We start from the raw sequence: 22,381 nt of genomic DNA on the forward strand, positions 1-22,381 counted from the left end.
AAATTTTTTTTTTCTTAGCGCCGTTAACTAAAAATCTTCAAAAATATGCCTGATCAGGGACAAGGGGAACTGGTTAAGTTAATTTTTTTTTTTTTTCTTTTAGTCGCCAGTTACTTGGATTGTACGGCTTCAGACATGACACAATGCCAGTGTTTATTGAGATTCTGTATTGTCTGAGACAAAAGACTTTTCATCTTTCCACTGAATTTTCCCATAATCCCGTGTTCTGGGGTCTTTCAGTAAGATTTATTACTCGTACAGGATCGCCTTTATCAATTATTTACAATGTGCCAGCCTCGCTCCCCAGGGCTGTCTGAGGCTTACGCCATCAAAATCCTTGAAATCTTGTTTTACAAAAAAAAGGATTCCCTCCTTACACCCACCCACCCAACGTCGTATTTTTTTTAAAACATAATAATAGAAAATTTCCACTCCGCCTGGATCTAAAATAATTTTGCCGAAAACCGGTAATAGAGTCCCTGCGGGATTGGTAGGCGTGAATACTAATAGACCCTAGACTGTTCCGCGCTTTATAATCTACCATACTTAATGATTCCCGGCTCTCAGCTCAGTCTGCGTCTATTCCACATACAAAATGTGGTAGAATTTTTATATAAAATGAGCATGAAAATTAAAAAAAAAAAATAAATAAAAAATTCCCAAAATCGGAGCTGCGTAAATTCCTGAACCCTAGCCATTGTTTAAGGCTGAGGATGGAACAGTTGTGGCAATGCATATACATGGATGGCTCATAAATCTCAGTGTACTGCTCCAGACGGGGTGAAAAAAAAAATCTCCCATGACATACGACTGTTTATAGTAATGCTCTTCGCCTCTCATCTGCGTCCACTCAACATTTCATAGAAAAAAAAAATTGAATACAAATGTAAACATGTAATAAAAAATTCAAATAAAATGTAAACTTTTTTTTTTTAACAATTTTTCATTTTTTATTTTTTTTTACAGAATTGTATAAAATTTATATAAAATTTTTCTTTTTTTTTTCGAAAGCTCCACTTTTACCGCCTTTTTAACGTTTTCTTTATTTTCTTAACATATTCCTTTTTAGGTTTTAAAATAAAAAATTGTCAAACCGTGAAGTACAAAGGAAAATTTTAGACTTGATTTAATTATTTTTTTTTTTAACATTTTAGAATATTTAAAAATTGGACAAAATAAATCCGATTGCTTTTCCGCTCACGTCCTTAAACGTTATGGCTCCATTTAATCTTTTGCAATTTCTTGAAGTCACTCATTTTTTTTCCAAAATTCTTCAAAATGGCACATGCGGCTCTGGAATTTAGTGCCAAAGGAAAAATGCTCTTTTTATGTCTTTTAGCCATTTTTTTGTGAGTTTTAAGCAGCCAAAGTTGCAAAACCTTTAAAAAAAAACGTCTAAAAAGCACACAAATTTGAAATCTCCTTCAAAAACCTTACTCCAGGGGAAGGAATGGAGTGAGAGGCGCTCCAAAAAGTCTTAATACATGAATCTATCTAAAATATCTGGATAAACAAGTCGGTGGAGGTAAAAAGAAAAAAAAAGATGACTTAAAAAAATAGCTCAAAACATATAGTAAAGACATTAAAAAAAAAGGATCGGCAATGATAAATCTGTGCCGATAAGATCCAAAATAAGGTTGAGTTTAGGATGGAACTAGACTTTATTAAAATAAAATAAAAAAATCAGGGTTTGTTCTACTTTTCCAAACTAATGTGTTTTTCTAAATTTTTCACTTTATAGTAAGGTGTTTTCTAGGTTTTCACTTCTTCCTATTTTTTTTTTTTTTTCTTCTACTGATTTATGTGAATTTTATTAGTTTCAGGCTATGATGAAGGCCAACAAAAGCCCTGTGGAGAAGGACAATATTTTAGTGCTTTCTGTGGGTGGTGATAATGTTGTGACAATAGGCTTAAGAATTGCTAATGCCTGTCCTCCCCGGCCAGAAATTAAATTTATTGCTCTCTGAATGGGTTATGGAGATCTGTGGTTTGAAAGGACAGAGGTGGGGAGGAGGGGAGCTCCTTCACTTTCTCACCCCCTTCTCCGAATGCATTCAGTAAGAAACCGACTTGGCCTAGCTTACGATACAACTGAGATCTGGCTCTTTCTGGAGGTAGCTTTCGTATAACCTGACTTTATTTGAAAATGTTTTTTTCATTCTTCCCTTGCTGCGTTTTTTATTTTTTTAAAATAGTTTTTCGATCTGTGGCCTAATTTTGTGTTCTGTTGAGTTAAGATGCAAATTTGTCATTCAAAATACCCAACTTGTCAATTTCCGCACCCAACAAGGACTGAAAAAAAAAAATCTAACCTGGTGGATCAGTGATTCAGATCTCTACCTTCGGTCACCCTGTCATACTCATTCTAGTCATGAAAAGATGCTGCTGGTTGACCAAAACTGAAAAGACTTATTTAGACTAGACGACCAAAATCTCTAGTGTATGGTCACCCTGAAGGGTTTTCCCAAAGTGGATAGTGATCACTAATCCAATGGAAAGGTGATGACCATCTGCTCTCTGGGGGCAACCTACTTGGATGGAGCACCTTTTTATTTATTTTACTCACTTATATAGCGCCATTAATTCCACTGCGCTTTGCAGACATTATTGGAACTGTCCCCATTGGGGCTCACAGTCTACATTCCTTATCAATCTTTGGCGTATGGGAAGAAACCGGAGAACCCGGAGGAAACCCACGCAAACACTGGGAGAACATACAAACACCTTTCAGACTTGTCTTTGGTGGGATTTAAACCCAGGACCCCAGCTCTGCAAGGCTGCAGTGCTGTCCAATTCAATGTCTACAGGGACGACGGAAAAGGGCAGCCTTGTACGATGTGGTCTTCAGTTAGTCCCATAGACTCTTACACAGAATGACCATACGAATGGCTGACTGCTGCTTCATTCATGTTGCTGAGACCTTAAAAGATCAAGCATTTATCGCCTATTCTCTGGGCAGGTGGCAAATGTCCATTGTGAGAAGTCTTTTAAGGTCAAGCCTACAGCCATTTCAGACATGTCGATGCATGATAGTCACACCCACAGGGGTAAACGTGACTTGGAAATGCATGTGTGGGTGACTTCCTGCGAGACCAGGATAAAATATTGAAGTTGAATGCAACATTAATAAAAAAAAAATACAATAGTCCCTTACCTTGTACTGTAGACCTCTTTGGTCGAAACAGAACTTCAGTTTGAAACCAATCCAAGCACCGTGACATACATTTTGTGTGTTCTACCAGAACTTGGATGGCTTTTCTTTGGTTGCTTGAGGTTTTATTTTACCAGGGATTCAAAAACTGGTTTCTTATGCTCCTGATATGAGTATCTAAGAGATGGCTATCACTTCAGACTACACCATACACATGAGCATACGACTTGGCTTATGTATTTTCAAGAGGGAGACTGGAGTAAGCCTTGGGCATTGAGGTTCCAATTTGCCTAATCCTTCTCTCCTGACATCTGTTAGGGGGACAGTTGGGATTGCTCCATACACAACCATGGTTGGCCTTTCCCTGGTGGATTGCCTGACTTTCATCTAATGTGTATGGGGACCTTTCATCGTTCTTTCAGATGTATATGTTGGGAGTATTGCCAAATAGAAACCTCCAGTCGAAGATTTTTGTACTTCACATATTGTAAAAAAAAAAAAAGTATACCAGGCTGAAGGAAAGCATCTGTGGAGAAAAAACTGTCAGCTATGCATTACTATACCATTAAAGATATTCATGATGTATACTAGAACAATGGAGATCAAAGCACAATGGCTGTTTGATGTATGTACGAGGAACTTTCCCAGCATATACAGCAAATGTAGGGCTTAAACACAATGTCAACAGAGCCTAACCCTGTGTTGGTGACTTTACAGATCTTATCAGATGCCATAAATTCTAGATATGGTTTATTGGTGGAGATTCTTCTGGATGTGGACGGATACGTTGGGCGTTTCCAGGGCACAATGAGCGTCTGTGTTGGCCTTCCTACACAGTCTGCCCTTCAGGCCTGTGCTTTGTAACCTGTCTCCCGTCCTTTGTAACCTGTCTCCCGTCCTTTGTAACCTGTCTCCCGTCCTTTGTCTCGCTGTCTGTGTCATTTCATGGATAATGCACTTTGTTCCTTGTGTTCATACCTGGGTTTGTGCTCTCTCTGTGTTGACAATGGCTGCTGCTCGAATAGAATGCCGCATTATTCTGTGGTGTCGTAGGACTTGTTAACCTCTTCTAGTCACCAGAGGAGGCCAGACGAAAATGCTGGAACTTACCGCTTCAATATTTGTAACCAGTATATAAATGGGAATTCGACATGCAAATACTCCCTTGTATTTCGTCTTCTGGATACGTTATTGCTTAACTCCTTAACCTAAAAAGGCAACAAAAAGAATTATTTCTTACCTGTTTATTGACTCTTTGCTTTTTGGGTCACCTCATTTGTTAGATACAATACTTCTACATTAGATTCTAGTATACTTTTTAGGTCATCTTGTTTTTTTTAGGAAAACCTTTTTTTTATGGAGACCATAACAACTCCTGGTCAACCTATCACCCTAACCTCTCTTTGGGCCTCATCTTTATTGTTGGACCATCCATCTTTTGACTAAATTTGCTTTGATCCCTTAGGTGGGTTTAGATTCCTTATTTTTTGGTTTTCTCCCCTTCTTATTCAGACCTCTAAAGTCTCCAAATTCTTCTGGCCACCTCAGTCTTTGACTTATGCCATTTTTTTTTTTTTTAGTTTAGCTCTCCCCTTTTGAAAGATATAAATTCACTTTCCAATATTGAAATCGCAACAACAAGAATGTGGAACGTCTATGGTCTGCCATAATCCCGGGAGTAGGACCGGTGTGACGTTCCCTTGTGATGAGTGTAGTAGGATAGCTCAGAAATTTTTTTCTGCTTTGGCTAGGTCTACACTTCTCAAAGTAGTTGATTTGAAGTGACTTTCATGGATTTTGAGATGTGTAGCCCCTCATTCCCCATATATATATTTTTTTAAGGGTGTAACACAATTGATAATTTTTGTAGGACATATTTGTTGTATATAGATCCTCTTCTATGGTTGTGGCTGTACAGGTTTTTTTTTCTTGGATGAGGCTTCTTGCCCAACTAGACATGTTTTTCCACCACTAGTCCAATTGTCTTCTTACCTTCATCCATGTTGTTCTTCCTCTGTCATTCCCAATAACTTTTTTTTTTTCTGAGAACAATGAAGTTCCCTCCTGTTTTCCCAACATCTTGAGATAAAACAACAACCCTAATCAATCTGATCTTACGTTTCGTTGCTTTCGTAAAACCTTTTTGTCTCCGGTTGCCAGATTGATTCCATTTTCTCGCACCCACTGTAGCCCTGGCATAATATTTCATAGCCCACTTCCAGAAAGCATGAGGAATGTGTGAGGCAAAGAGGAAGATACTGAAGATTTTTATGGCTGCCGGTCACTATGCAGACATTAAGAGCTTCCGATGATGGATGAGGTTGAGATGAGGTAATGAACTCTCCTCGTGTGAGCGTGGGATTGGCAATCTAGGATTTCCTAATGTCTGCTTGGATTTCCAGAGCCAGGAAGGAATTTAATATTTTTCCCCCTTTTTAAAATGAAGCCTTTCAGATCATACCCAGCATGTCTGCCTCTTCACGGGACCTATTGTTAAGTCAATGCGAAGTGCTAATGTGTGGACGTTTTCGTACTTGCCCATTCATCATGTTGGCAGCACACCGAATCCTATACATCATGTATACCCTCCAATTCATTTTGGTGTAATGGGTAATTTCGCTTTCACGTTATATATTAGTAATGCACCCTGGATATTCTAGTCAATATGTAATCTTCTTTGGAAAGGGCATTTCGCCAAGAACATGTGGTTTTACATGATGGTTATTTTTGGCCGGTTGAATGTATGTATATATGCGTGTTTATGTGTGTGTGTGTGTGTGTGTGTGTGTGTGTGTGTATATGTATATATATATATATATATATTATATTATATTATATTATATTATATTATATTATATTATATTATATTATATTTTATATATATATTATATTATATTTTATATATATATATTATATTATATTTTATATATATATATTATATTATATTTTATATATATATATTATATTTTATATTTTATATGTATATTATATTTTATATATATATATATTATATTATATTTTATATATATATATATATTATATTTTATATATATAATATATTATATTATATTTTATATATATATATATATTATATTATATTTTATATATATATATATATATTATATTATATTTTATATATATATATATATATTATATTATATTTTATATATATATATATATTATATTATATTTTATATATATATATATATTATATTATATTTTATATATATATATTATATTATATATATATATATTATATTATATATATATATATTATATTTTATATATATATATATATATTATATTTTATATATATATATATATATTATATTTTATATATATATATATATTATATTTTATATATATATATATATATATATATTATATTTTATATATATATATATATTATATTTTATATATATATATATATTATATTTTATATATATATATATATTATATTTTATATATATATATATTATATTTTATATATATATATATATATTATATTTTATATATATATATATTATATTTTATATATATATATATTATATTTTATATATATATATATATATTATATTTTATATATATATATATTATATTTTATATATATATATATTATATTTTATATATATATATATATATATATTATATTTTATATATATATATTATATTATATTTTATATTATATTAAAAAATATATAAGTAAATATAATATAATTATCTGAATGTTTTAGTACTATAGAAACTTTTATGAAAAAAAAAAAAAAGTTCAATATCTGGTTAACCTTCTTTTATGGCTGATTTCAGAAAATGCATCATAAATTTAGTTTTTGGAAAGTGAGCAAAAGTAAAGCTTTTTGCAAAAGAAATCGTGGAAGATCAAAAAGGAAAATCGGCAATATTTAATTCCGCTCTCTCATCAGCCTATCAAATGTATGTTGTTCTTAATAATACTGTTTAATTTATAGTTTCCTTGTTTTTTTTTCTTTTTCTGTGCAGGTTTTCGAAGCTAATGATTAGAAAGGAGTCTCCTATAAGAAATATTGATGGTGAATAATTGAAGAAACTGTTTTTGAAAAATTTCTAAATCCAAGTTCCCACCACTTTTTTTTTTAAAGATGCACAAAATATCGTAGGATTAATACGAACCATCCAAGGCCGTGGTTCTGGTCATCCTAACCTGGTGAGTGTCCATAGTTGACATGTATTGTGATGTCAGTGGTTTAGACTGAGTAATCCAGGTTTAAAGATCATGGATGAAGTTTATTCTCCCAAGTCTCAGGGATGCCAAAAAACCCCCTCCAAACTGAGCTCTTAACCTGCCAAGCTTCACCACTGCGGCAATGATATCACATCGACAGCGCTGCAACCAATCATTGAGCTTGGTAGCTTTGCTGATTGTGGAGTGTATGAACCACTAAGCTCAGTGATTGGCTGCAGCGCTGACCAGAGCAGTGGTGAAAGAAGGACGGGAATAAAAGCTCAGTTTGGGCTTTTTTTGTGTCCTTGAGAATATAGAGAAATAATTTTGAAATGGGACAACTCTTTTTAACTCGGTAATGTTTCTAAAAAAATTATTTTAAATATCGACATGTAGTATTTCATCGTTCCTAATGAGAATGCGTGATGACTTCCTGTCTTGATGATGGGGTGTGGTGGGGTCATACTCTCCTGATTCATGAAGAGGTTCACACCACTTCCTAAATCGGGAGCATATGACGAGTTGCACCGCACCAGAAATTGTACTGCAGTCCCTAACTGGAGTAAGATTTCTAGCATAGGGAATGCCACAGTTCGTCATGAGTTGGATGAGTCGTGGCGTCACATTCCCATCACGCCCAGCTCTGCCCATTTTGGCACAGCTGGGAAAAACTGGTGTGAAAACACAGTTGCAAAATTTTTGCACAACTACCAGTTTCGCCAAAATTTTCAGGCTTTCTAGCAATTTGCACTCGAATTCTTATGAAAATGCTTTGATGAATCGGGGCCTATATGCATAAAAATTGGTCTAACATCTGAGGATTTACCCTACACCTGACCACTTTTCATATTTTTATAAGTTTCAGTTTTCAATCTCCTATTTTATTTAGTTTGTGCCTTTTCTGTGCCGAATTCTTCGCAAAATTTTTTAGATTTTTCTTAATTGTTTAAGACTATTCTTAGGTTCAAAAATGGCTAGTTTTTCAAGGGGAAATTGCTTCAGAAAATGCTCATGGGTTTTTGAGTTTCTTATTTTCCTTGAAGTGTTTTGATCTGACTGTGCTTAGCCTCAAGAGGTTTCCTTAAAGGGGTTACCCAGGAATAGAAAAAAATAAAGAACGTAAATGTTATTATATATACATTCCTAAATACATTGACAGTCACTGGCAATATACTGGAGGGGAGATATGTTTCACTGAGGCTATTAGTTTCAGTAATTTGAAATCTAGAAGTTTTCTCCAGCACACTAAGTGCTGAGAGGGGTTAATCGGTCATTTTTAATGGGCTAGGTTTTATGTGAACAGCTGTAGAGCGGGTGGGAGGCTGTTCACCATATCTCCACCCCGAGGTGTGGTCTGGGATATAAAAAGCCAGCCTGTTGAATCATGGGATGTTCAGGGTATCTGGAGAGGTAAGCTCCAGAGAGAGGAACTTGTGTTTGTATCACCTGAACCATGTGCTATGCTAAACCCTGAGCGGCCAGATTCCCGCGGACATTTGGACTATGCTGTTTAGTTATTTTTGTTTTGCCGTTATGCCATAAGGGCCATGTTTGATTTAATGAATTTTATTGGTTTATGTAACTTTTTTAATAAACCATCAAAATATTTAAAGAGACAGTCTGCCTGAATCTACATCTGCATCCAGCCGAGTAAGCTGATCTACCACAACATTTAATTAGCAAATCACAATCATTTTGTTTAAAGAGGTAATCACTATAGTATTAAAATGGCCGTCACCTTGTTACAACAGAATTTTAGTTGCATAGTGATTGCCTCTCTAGACAAAACAATTGTGATTTTCTAATTAAGTGTATTTAGGAAGTTATTTATAATGACCTTTCCTTTTGGTTATTTAGTTGTGACATGCAGAAGTAGTGCTGTTGCTTTAAAAGCATTCAGCAACTATTAGCAGTAACACAAGAACAAGAGACAGGAAGTGTTGTTCTCCAGAAGCATCCAGCAACTAGAGGGGTTAACACAGTCACAGGAGAAGGGGAGTGTTTTAGCAGAGCCCCAGGTGGATTGGGGGGAAGTTGTTTGCTGTCTGGCTGGAGCTGAAGAGAAAGGTGGTGTGTGTGTTCTGTATCTCACAGAGGCGCCCCTGCAAGTGTAAAGGATTCAAGTCAGGAGTGAAGCTAAGCACAGGTCAGGTAGAGTTCCTGAACTAACAGTGCAGAGTATTGTAAGCCAGAAAGATAAGGACTGAAAGAAATGGTGTCACAGGGATCATCTCCCTCAGCAAACCCTCCCCTCCTCCTCCATCTCACTGTGCTGTAAGGAATGCTGTGTTCATTAATGTGCCTTTGCATTAGAACTGTGCTGTCCTGTACTACTGGGAAGACTGTGAACTGCTGTGCTGCTAAGGAAACTGTACTGTTTGTCACTGGAGCCTGTTGCTCATAAGACTTAACTTGCACTGGTTGTGCGGCTTCTTATTAAATGCTACTGTTCTACCGTTTATGAGGACTCTTGTCAAGTGTGTCTGGTCAGCAAGTGAAACAACACCTACGTGTCTGTGCCTGAGGGTCAATACCCCTGTGTGCCTGAGAGAAGCTGCAGCACATGGTCTATGGTCGCCCTGAGTAACGGTTACCCCAGGATTCCAAAGAATTCATGTAACCTGTCTCGCCCTATCTGAACCTAGCTGCGTGCGTGTAACATAGTTCTATTTTCTATTCCTAGAGAACCCCTTTAAGGACCTGCTTTAAAGACTTACCAAGCACTCTGTTTTCCACCTGGCATTTTTAAAAACTTATTCAGGGGGAAAAAAGCCAAAAAGAAACCTCCATATGAATTGCAAAATTGGATTACCAATTGAAATGTACAGTACAGACCAAAAGTTTGGACACACCTTCTCATTTAAAGATTTTTCTGTATTTTCATAACTATGAAAATTGTACATTCACACTGAAGGCATCAAAACTATGAATTAACACATGTGGAATTATATACTTAACAAAAAAGTGTGAAACAGCTAAAAATGTCTTATATTCTAGGTTCTTCAAAGTAGCCACCTTTATGCTTTGATGACTGCTTTGCACACTCTTGGCATTCTCTTGATGAGCTTCAAGAGGTAGTCACCGGAAATTGTCTTCTAACAATCTTGAAGGAGTTCCCAGAGATGCTTAGCACTTGTTGGCCCTTTTGCCTTCATTCTGCGGTCCAGCTCACCCCAAACCATCTCGATTGGGTTCAGGTCGGGTGACTGTGGAGGCGAGGTCATCTGGCGTAGCACCCCATCACTCTCCCTCTTGGTCAAATAGCCCTTACACAGCCTGGAGGTGTGTTTGGGGTCATTGTCCTGTTGAAAAATAAATGATGGTCCAACTAAACGCAAACCGGATGGAATAGCATGCTGCTGCAAGATGCTGTGGTAGCCATGCTGGTTCAGTATGCCTTCAATTTTGAATAAATCCCCAACAGTGTCTCCAGCAAAGCACCCCCACACCATCACACCTCCTCCTCCATGCTTCACGGTGGGAACCAGGCATGTAGAGTCCATCCGTTCACTTTTTCTGCGTCCCACAAAGACACGGTGGTTGGAACTAAAGATCTCAAATTTGGACTCATCAGACCAAAGCACAGATTTCCACTTGTCTAATGTCCATTCCTTGAGTTCTTTAGCCCAAACAAGTCTCTTCTGCTTGTTGCCTGTCCTTAGCAGTGGTTTCCTAGCAGCTATTTTACCATGAAGGCCTGCTGCACAAAGTCTCCTCTTAACAGTTGTTGTAGAGATGTGTCTGCTGCTAGAACTCTGTGTGGCATTGACCTGGTCTCTAATCTGAGCTGCTGTTAACCTGCGATTTCTGAGGCTGGTGACTCGCATAAACTTATCCTCAGAAGCAAAGGTGACTCTTGGTCTTCCTCTCCTGGGGCGGTCCTCATGTGAGCCAGTTTCTTTGTAGCGCTTGATGGTTTCTGCAACTGTACTTGGAGACACTTTCAAAGTTTTCCCAATTTTTTCAGGCCGACTGACCTTCATTTCTTAAAGTAATGATGGCCACTCGTTTTTCTTTACTTAGCTGCTTTTTTTCTTGCCATAATACAAATTCTAAAAGTCTATTCAGTAGGACTATCAGCTGTGTATCCACCAGACTTCTGCACAACACAACTGATGGTCCCAACTCCATTTATAAGGCAAGAAATCCCACTTATTAAACCTGACAGGACACACCTGTGAAGTGAAAACCATTTCCGGTGACTACCTCTTGAAGCTCATCAAGAGAATGCCAAGAGTGTGCAAAGCAGTCATCAAAGCAAAAGGTGGCTACTGTGAAGAACCTAGAATATAAGACATATTTTCTCAGTTGTTTCACACTTTTTTGTTAAATATATAATTCCACATGTGGTAATTCATAGTTTTGATGCCTTCAGTGTGAATGTGCAATTTTCATAGTCCTGAAAATACAGAAAAATCTTTAAATGAAAGGTGTGTCCAAACTTTTGGTCTGTACAGTATATGAGCATTTTTCCAAGCCTTTTTGAAGTGTGTTTTTGTGAAGGACATTGGAGAGGGTTCATGGCACAAAACTCATAAAAAGAAAAAAAAAAATCGCCTCTGTGTGAACATAGCCTAATTATTGCGCCCTTCACCTAGTGACTCGGCTCACAAATATTGCCCATTTTGGAGTGTGAAGCTTGGACATTTGTTGTCTGGTCGGGCAGTTGACCCGCCTAATTGGCTTCTTTTTGGACCCTGCAGATGGTAGAGAAGGGGCACCGCCCTTTCTTGATTTATGAGGATTGCTGTATGTTCAGTCTTCAGGGTGTTAAGTGTTTTGACTCTCTGTCTTGGAATTGTAACTGCTATGAAACATTTGCATCCTAAACCCAAACCGCAGTGAATCATTGTAGAATTTATTGATCATGTGCAGCTCATTAAAGAGGGAACTGGAAATTGTTAGCCAGGCCATAAATTTCACAAAATTATTCCAAAATGTTCTCGGCCTCGGAAAACTCCCTCTTTTGACTTACTCTATATATTTGGGAAACTAATAATTTACTTTACTAGGGTTCTGGGTGAGGTGGCCTCATGAAGGGGTAACTTAAAAACACTACTAAAATAATCTGTAGAAAAGAGCATGTATAGCTAGCTATACATTACATATAGAATTTAGTTGTATATTCAGGATCAGTGATTTTCCTCTTGGGGTTAAATTGACTTGAACAACCGATCAATAGAAATTGGCGTTGCTTCAGAGAGTCTATGCTTTTAGGGGGTCCTACTTAACATCTCTGCCAACACCATCAAAAAACCCTATTGAGTACTACTTAAGGTAATGCTTCTTGTCTTTCGTATTGGAATCCTGCTTTTTCTAATCTCCTGGTTTCTTCTAAAAGGAACATGTTGCCAAGAAGTTTTACCAACGATGAATCCAAATTTACTCATAAGATGGCTCCTCAAGTTCCATTTCCAAAACATTTGAGACCTCCCTATTGTCTCCTTTTGAATCTTTCTTATTTTGTAGGAGTCAAGGTGGCCTAGTAGTGTCACCCTTATCGTGGCAAAGCAGCCGTTTTCTTTGGGAAGATTGTAATCAAGCCAACTGTGGAGAACATTTTGGAGCACTTGAGTGAAGTTGGGAGGTCCTCCTTTGTGGGAATGTGAATTAAGGCTCAATGGGGTATTTCCAGCAAGCTTTGAGAGTTAAGTCACAACTGTTCATGAGGCAAACTTGGTCTGATGTAGAGGGCAAGACAGAACTCTTGCCTAACTGGTGCTTGAGTTCAAAGTGGCCTATCATGGGCTGTAACTGTTAAGCTGTATGCCACTGACGAGCGGCGTGCCACAAGCTACAACCACTAAACTTTACGCCTGATGGTGCAGAAAGCTATGTTAGTTTGTACCAGAGCAGATTTTGCTGTGCTACAAAGTTATTCTTGTGTGATCTGCCATGATGAGACCAAAGATCTTATGCGCCGAACCTAAAAAGATGCCAGACTGCGCTGTCCCCTGTAGACACCTGGAAGTGACAGATTATTTCCGGCGAGAACAGAGAATCTGGCATGCAGAAATCCTACATGCCTCAGTCTACTATCCTCAGATATCTCTCAGTAGGGGGGAGAGTCAGGGCACCCTCATACAAATTAGATTGGTGGTCTGACAAGCCAAAATTGGCAGGTTCAATTTGAGGTCCATGTGATGTTTTCATATTAATAAGTTTACGAGTGGTAGGCTTATGACGCGCCCCTGGGCCTGAGTCGCGCAGCGTTGCGCACGCGGGAGCCTACCCGGAGCCGGATCAGATGGGGGTAGTAGTCTCGTGGCGGTGACCCGGTCCGTGCCCAGGGAGTCAGACTAAGTGGCAGTCTATTAGCAGTAGATGGTGGATGACTACGCCACCCGTTGAATGCAGCTATGGAGCTGCCGCTGCAGGGCAGACCGCTGAGGCCGGTGGAAGGATGGTGCAGCGTGGATGGTATAACCCCCAACGGGAGGGGTATGGCCTCAGGGCAGCCGACGTGGATGATGGGGGTAGCAGGAACCACTCAGAGACGATGCGGTGTAGTTCAGGGTCTTTACTGGTGACAAAGATAGACCCTCCCGGAGTACTTGCTAGCAATCGGGGCCTGGTCAGTCCTTGAGCAGATGGGATCTCCCCTGGCCAGGCGGAGTTGTAGGCCTTCCCAACTAACTGTACTCTTCTGGCTACCTTGCTAGAGGCGGGTAAAAGTAGCCCACGTCCCTGAGTGTACCGTGTGGTGCTCACCCGTATGGCCGGTGACTTGGGGCCTTCTAATGGCTTCCGCTCCACGATGGCGGTGCTGGTCCCACGCGTGTGACCGTGCCTTCGGGTTTCTGGGCCAGAGGACCTGCAATCCCCTGCCGGTCGGTTTCTGCTGCTGGGTAGAGATTAGTCCTCACAGCCTCGGACTCCGGGTCCGGTGATACTTCTCAGTCAGGGCGAGCTCTGCAGCTGCCAGCCCCTGACTCCTTGTAGCACTGTTCCCACAGAGCTCCTGATGTTCTTTTCCTATATCTGCTTCTCTGTCTCTACTTCTTCTCTACTCACTAACCCTGCCTCAGCCCTAGGTTTATATAGGGGAAGTTCTTCCCCTCCCAGGACTGGGCAGGAGGTGTGGCATGCATAGGATCCCTGACCAAGAGACCTCCCACCTGCTCTCAGACGTAATATCTCTATCACTGTGGCAACCAGACCCCTGGGGTGTCACACTTACTTTGTGCAATAAGCTTCCTCTGCATAGTCTAGATGGTCTATTCTTCTGTAGAGGGGCAGATTTTCGGGTCCTGTCTAATCGTGCAGCTGTTCAGTGAACTGGTTCTACAGGTTGTCTCCTGGTTGGCCTTCCTTTTTAGCTTGGAGTTTGGCTAATATACTATTATAGTATTAAGAGTCTGCCGCCTATTCTGAAAAGTCATTTAGTTAAACTCCTAAATGTAGACTTTCCAATGTGTAATTTGTATGTAAGCTTTACATACCTTTCAAGTGATTATAGGTAAGGCATGGGGTGGGCGTAGTAAAAGAAATTGCTGAAATCTGAAAGGAGAGGTAATGTCTTCAAGTAGCCACCTACTACTTGGCTTACAATTTGATGGGAGGACTATTGTACAAGGTAATATTTTGTATATATGTGATGACACTGTCCATATGAAACCAGCCGCAAATTAGGTTGGACATTGGACGCCCAAAGTTAGTTCTTCTATTATGGTTTCCTAAGGTCATTGAGAATGTGCATGTACACAGTATATACACGTATTTTTCTATCATACTTAGAGCTTATGACTTGTCGTTCCTACCTAGCAGAGCCGGAAAGATTGGAAAACCTTAAGAGGTGCTTGAGAAACATTAGGGCTCATTAAAGCACAAATGTGGATCCATAATGTTTATCAGCTTGGTCATATATGGTCCACTTCATGGTTGATTCCCCCCCATTAATGTGCTTTTACCAGGACTTTTTGAAGTTGTTCCTTGAATCTCCCCGTTACCCAACTCCTCCCCCGTCCCCGTATTGCACCGCCGAAAATGAATCTGTAACTATAGTGACAGGACTTTTAGTGTTTGCATGGTTTTCGTATACAGTTATATGTATTGGGACTCTCGTGGTGATCTTGGATTTTCCATGTTCCTCCTACACGCCGAAACATAATCAGAAGTTAATTGTCTTCATGGTTTTTTTTTTCAAGATGGGGCGAAACTTTGTCATCTCCATCACATTTAACTACAAGGATATCCTTTTAAGTCATGCTTTTTTTTTAATGTCCAAACCATGAAGGAACCATGCTGGACTGTATAGCAGTCAGTGGGTCTGTCTTTTTGCACTGGAATCCTAACTTGTCATACACATCAGACCAATGTCCACTAAATCAAATGTTGAGCGTAGATGACAGAACAAGCTTCACGATTAGACAGGACTTCCGCATGAATATCTGACATAGATGACAGGACAAGGTGATCATATAATGTATACGAAGGCTTCTTGACTCTTTCCCAACTGTAAAGCCTGGTTCGGCGTACAGTGTAATATGTTGGGAGTTTTATCAATTTATCGTCTGGGGAAATATCGATCCAGCATGTTCTGTTTTTGGACTCCAGATCGCATTGTCTCCCGGAGATAAGCGGCCAGACACGTCTCTCAGAGAACACGAGTGCTTGGAAAAGCCTGCTGAGATGACTGCTGGCTAGAGTTGGGTGGATCAAATTGCGGGATTTTGGTCCATCGGCCAGGTCCGTATTCTCTGGCCGCTGGATGAAATGCTCACTAATTGCTTACCTTCTGTGATCTCCAGCTCCGCTTTTGACTAGCTGGGCTGTTGTGACTTCATCATTGCAGCTTGACATACTGATATAGTGCTATTCAAAAGCCGCATCGAGGATCCCGATGGTAAGACATTTGGAAGCCTCCTGTCCAGTGGCCAGAGACTACTGACTTGGCTGATGGACCAGAGTCTACTGCTCGCCGAACCATCGTTCTGCCGAAGACCATGTATTTGGTGTAGCGGACTTGCAGTAAATGTTTGGGGGAAGGATTGGAAAAAACGATTGGGTATGTTGGATTTTATGTTGCCTCCTTTGTGCTCACAGGAGTTAAGTACCAAGTCAAGTCAAGCATGTATATACAGTGCTGGCCAAAAGTATTGGCACCCCTGCAATTCTGTCAGATAATACTCAGTTTCTTCCTGAAAATGATTGCAATCACAAATTCTTTGGTATTATTCTCTTCATTTAATTTGTCTTCAATGAAAAAAACACAAAAAGAATTGTCCTAAAGCCAAATTGGATATAATTCCACACCAAACCTAAAAAAGAGGGTGGACAAAAGTATTGGCACCCTTTGAAAAATCATGTGATGCTTCTCTAATTCGTGTAATTAACAGCACCTGTAACTTACCTGTGGCACCTAACAGGTGTTGGCAATAACTAAATCACACTTGCAGCCAGTTAACATGGATTAAAGTTCACTCAACCTCTGTCCTGTGTCCTTGTGTGTACCACATTGAGCATGGAGAAAAGAAAGAAGACCAAAGAACTGTCTGAGGACTTGAGAAACCAAATTGTGAGGAAGCATGAGCAATCTCAAGGCTACAAGTCCATCTCCAAAGACCTGAATGTTCCTGTGTCTTCCGTGAGCAGTGTCATCAAGAAGTTTAAAGCCCATGGCACTGTGGCTAACCTCCCTAGATGTGGACGAAAAAGAAAAATTGACGAGAGATTTCAACGCAAGATTGTGTGGATGGTGGATAAAGAACCTCGACTAACATCCAAACAAGTTCAAGGTGCCCTGCAGTCAGAGGGTACAACAGTGTCAACCCGTACTATCCGTCGGCGTCTGAATGAAAAGGGACTGTATGGTGGGATACCCAGGAAGACCCCACTTCTTACCCCGAGACATAAAAAAGCCAGGCTGGAGTTTGCCAAAACTTACCTGAGAAAGCCTAAAACGTTTTGGAAGTATGTTCTCTGGTCAGATGAGACAAAAGTAGAGCTTTTTGGGAAAAAGCATCAACATAGAGTGTACAGGAAAAAAAAAGAGGCATTCAAAGAAAAAAACACGGTCCCTACAGTCAAACATGGCGAAGGTTCCCTGATGTTTTGGGGTTGCTTTTCTGCCTCTGGCACTGAACTGCTTGACCGTGTGCATGGCATTATGAAGTCTGAAGACTACCAACAAATTTTGCAGCATAATGTAGGGCCCAGTGTGAGAAAGCTGGGCCTCCCTCAGAGGTCATGGGTCTTCCAGCAGGACAATGACCCAAAACACACTTCCAAAAGCACTATAAAATGGTTTGAGAGAAAGCACTGGAGACTTCTAAGGTGGCCAGCAATGAGTCCAGACCTGAATCCCATAGAACACCTGTGGAGAGATCTTAAAATGGCAGTTTGGAGAAGGCACCCTTCAAATATCAGGGACCTGGAGCAGTTTGCCAAAGAAGAATGGTCTACAATTCCAGCAGAGCATTGTAAGAAACTCATTGATGGTTACCGGATGCGGTTGTTCGCAGTTATTTTGGCTAAAGGTTGTGCAACCAAGTATTAGGCTGAGGGTGCCAATACTTTTGTCCGGCCCTTTTTTGGAGTTTTGTGTGAAATGATCAATGATTTGATTTTTGCTTCATTCTCTTTTGTGTTTTTTCCTTGCAAGCAAATTAAATGAAGATAATAATACCAAATAATTTGTGATTGCAATCATTTTCAGGAAGAAACTGAGTATTATCTGACTGAATTGCCGGGGTGCCAATACTTTTGGCCAGCACTGTAGGATGGTGGTCTAGAAGAATAGCTGCTGGACAATGATGGACGTTTTATGGCCACCTTTTAGAATGTGATTATCCCACTCAAACTCAAGCAGCGTCAGTGAAGATCAAGCTTTTATATTTACTGTCCAAATTTGCTTCTTGTAGACTGTTCTCCGGGGATGACTACTTAGTATGGCCGCCTTGTCGGGGACTGAATTTGGGCAGGAGTTGTTTGGGAAGGTTCTTTTAACCCTTTCTGCTCATAATGTGTATTAATTTTCTTTAAACACTCTCCTTCAGCTTCCTAGCAGCGGGCTTTGCTTAGTGCCGTTGGCCAAGGTAGTCCGAAGTTGTCCTCCCCCCACCTCTCCTCTACTTTTGTGTCTCATGGATTTTTCATGGTCGTCTCCCTGGAGAAACCTGATCCCATTTTCAGAACAATAGGAGAAGAGTTACAAGATGAAGTAATTTTTCTCCCTTCATTTTTGCTTCTTGCTCACCCTACACCCTTCCTTCCTTCCAATCTCTCCACCCTTCTTCTCTCCATGCACTTGCTAGGAAGAATGTTTCTTGGCCTGGCTGCCATTACCTAGGAAACCAAAGGAGTGCATGTGGTGGGATGGGGGATGTGCACGGGGACTAGGCCTTTTGGGTTCCCATGGTAATAGATGCAAAAAATCTGGTATTCGGGACAAAAGCCTTCAGTGACTGCAGCATCCTAACCCCGTCCATCCAAAATCAGTGGCTGGAAGCAGGACATGATTGGATCTGAATATTTTTTTTAGTTGTGTTTCTATGGTCACTGAGCCTCATCATATTGTCTGCCCTGCTGCCATGCACGGAGCAGAAGATGTCGCAAAAGATGTCCGTGTCCTTCATTAATCACTGAAGAAAAAAACGATGGGTTTATAGCAACTCGATTTTTTTTTTTTTTGAGAATTTTTTTGCTTAATTTGAACATATTTGGTTAATTTGGGTATGAGGTTCTGGTGGCGGTTTAAATGTTGGAAAATATGCACAATTGTACATTTTTTTTTTTTTTTTTTTTTTTTTTTAAAGGAATAGGCCATCAATATCAGATAGTCGGGGACCACCTTGTAGAAACCAGGGTGCTATACCAAGCACAGCCACTACTAAGTGAGGGGAGCTGTGACTAGTACACAATGAACGGGAAGCCATTGTCGCTGCACAGCCGGGACCCCTTTACAGGTAGTCTGCCACCCCTCCCCCAACATCAATTGAAATCAGACAGTCATATAACGGTTGAAGCCCTTATAAAATTCTTGCATATCGTGTAGTTCTCTCTGCCGTCCTTGTGCAGAAAACTATCTTTATTCATTAAGCAAATAAGGGAGCTCGGTGCACCATTGGAGTGGCCAAGTGTCAACTGCACCATTCGACCCTCCCGGCCCCTGCGGTGGTGTTGTTTGGGCCCGAGCCCCTGCCCTGCGGTGGTGTTGTTTGGGCCCGGGCCCCTGCCCTGCGGTGGTGTTGTTTGGGCCCGGGCCCCTGCCCTGCGGTGGTGTTGTATGGGCCCGGGCCCCTGCCCTGCACATCCAATGCAGAGTTTTTAGTTTAGGCTGGTAATAAACCAGATACGGGTGCGCTCTTGGTTCTGGCATGGATATATATGTACGCTCAGCTCCTGTGTGAAGTGTGTGCTCGGCTCCTGTGCTAATACAGATGTACATGTACATGGCCAAATTTTCAATTTAGGCAGAACTTGATCTGGACAAGGCAGAGCTGCCAATCTACATAGGGGGAGGCATCTAGTAATGGTAATTAAGAAGTCTGAATGGTGCTTGGTGATGCTGAGGGTGCACCGAGCAAACCATTTGCATAATAATCCAAGACTGTTTTCTGTACAAGGAAGGGTTAGAAAACTGTGCTAAAAGCAAGATTTTTATATGGGCCAAGTCCCCGATTAGTTTAGTTTATTCTCCGGTGTATGGGGGCCTCCAAACTTTCCACGACACATGCTGTCCGAGGAGATAAGTGTCGTGCAGTTTGAATTTTAACACCAGACTCTTCAGTTATTCAGGAAATGAATGTCCACATGTAGAGGGACTTGGGAACAATAGTTGAAGGCCCAATGAGCGCTTGGCCGTCCGCTAACGTATGTGTATGGCGAGGCAAGCCTTAGACTCCAAGGGTATGTGAACATTGAGTTTTTGAAGCGTAAACTGAGCTGAAAGCCCAAGATTCCATGATCTCCTCCTCAAACTAAGTCTGATCATACCTTTTAGGTGGACTAAAATCCAGATGCTCTACCATCATTGGTGCTGACTGCCTCTTTGACGTTTCCCATTCTTTACACTGCTGCTGTTCTTTTTCTGATTTGTGAACGATGATAAGCGATCCAGTGACCATACCCCTACTATACAAAAGAAAATCTCTGGGGGCCCAGACAATTGAAATAGAATATTTTTCTTGCAGCAGAAAAAGCATTTATGGATGCCGGTAGTCCTTCACATCTGGGAGGCAGGCTTGATGAAGGTATCTCTGGCAAATTTAGAGTAGTCCCAACATTTTAATGACTAGTCCGGAGTACAAATACACATGTCTGATCGCAACCTTAAAGCGCACCTGTCAGCAGAATTGTGCTTGGAAAACTACATACACTGACAGGTGGGTGCCATTACACTGAGTAAAATGATACCTTTGTTGATGAAATCCGTCCTGTGGTTCTTTTAGAATCTTCATTTTCGTTTCTGACATGATATGCTCGTGCTCTGGTGCTCTCATCATGTATGCCTATCTCTGGCCTCTGACGGGTCACTTTGCTTTCAGTCACCGGCCTACTATTTTGCATACTGACTGTGTAATTTCTGTGTCACATTGAAATTTACATTCCCCAAGATGGCAGCGGCCGCCCATTTTGCTTTTGGAATAAGAATTTGGGTGCAGCATATGGCGCCGCGCATGCACAGTAGCATCTCTCGCTTGCTGATGCTATTGCACACGTGCGGACGCCATTATTTTGCTAGAGGAAAAAGAAATTTGCCTGCAGCAATATGGCCTCCGCCGCCTGCGCTTGCACAGTAGCATTTCTCGGTTGGCGAGAGATGCTACTGCACATGCGCAGTGCCATATTGCTGCACCCAAATTCTTTTTCCAAAAGCAAAATGGTGCCCGCGCGTACGCAGTAGCATCTCTCGGCAATCGAAAGATGCTACTGCGCATGCGCGGGCCTCGGCGGCTATCTTGGGGAATGTAAATTTCAATGTGACACAGAAATTACAAAGTCAGTATGTAAAATAGTAGGCAGGTGACTGAGAGCGCAGTGACCTGTCAGAGGCCAGAGATAGGCATACATGATGAGAGCACCAGTTACAGCCCCTCCCTAAAGTCCCGCCCCAGAGCACGAGCATATCATCATGTCAGAAATGAAACTAAAGATTATAAAAGAACCACAGGACGGATTTAATCAACAAAGGTATCATTTTACTCAGTGCTATGGTGCCCACCTGACAGTGTATGTGTTTTACGAAGCACAATCCTGCTGATAGATGCGCTTTAAGGGGGGGGAGCCTGTTGGACATGCACCTCTGCTCTGCATGCAAGTAAGTCTGTTCGGAGGAATTTCCAAATCTGGTGCACATACACCCTAGGACCAATTTTACAGAAAAAAAAACTAATTTGGGCAATTAGTCACTTGTTTTTAATGTGTCACCGGGAAGAGAACAAGTGTTTAATTGTGTCTTTTGTAACCATATCAAGAACCTATTGACCACACTGAAGTCATCCTGTATGCGGTCTTCCTGGTAGTCTCCTTATTTGTGGTTGCCTTATACTCATATCTGCCCTCTGTCTCAAGGGAAACATTCCCACAATGCAAATAACTCCTGAAAAGACTTCTACAATAGAACTGTAGGTACACAAACCCTTCCGGAAAGACCTGATTCATGGGACCTCATTACACCAAGCTCTGTAGGACGCTGGTTATCGTTATGTTATGAATTCATCATCTGAATACTGGTGATTCTGATACAAGTACAACAGTTTCTATGTCCATTAGGGGCAGTATTATAATAGTTATATTCTTGTGCATAGGAGCGGTATTATAGTAGTTATATTCTTGTACATAGGGGCAGTATTATAGTAGTTATATTCTTGTACATAGGGGCAGTATTATAGTAGTTATATTCTTGTATATAGGAGCGGTATTATAGTAGTTATATTCTTGTACTTAGGGGGCAGTATTATAGTAGTTATATTCTTGTACATAGGGAGCAGTATTATAGTAGTTATATTCTTGTACATAGGAGCAGTATTATAGTAGTTATATTATTGTACATAGGGGGCAGTATTATAGTAGTTATATTCTTGTAC

General features: G+C 40.3%; 1 protein-coding gene across 1 annotated transcript in view; it reads left to right on the forward strand.

Moving 5' to 3' along the window:
• The window catches only part of VANGL2 (VANGL planar cell polarity protein 2), a 103,452-nt gene that overhangs the window by 42,882 nt on the left and 38,189 nt on the right, over positions 1–22,381 (forward strand). The window contains exon 2 of the mRNA XM_073639430.1: positions 7,151–7,334. The gene's annotated coding sequence lies outside the window, so the exon portion shown is untranslated. The remainder of the gene's footprint in view (positions 1–7,150; positions 7,335–22,381) is intronic.

The sequence above is a fragment of the Phyllobates terribilis genome, unplaced genomic scaffold, assembly GCF_046119375.1.
Source record: "Phyllobates terribilis strain yellow unplaced genomic scaffold, ASM4611937v1 Scaffold_7__3_contigs__length_470593459, whole genome shotgun sequence".
In the NCBI taxonomy this organism is placed as follows: domain Eukaryota; kingdom Metazoa; phylum Chordata; class Amphibia; order Anura; family Dendrobatidae; genus Phyllobates; species Phyllobates terribilis.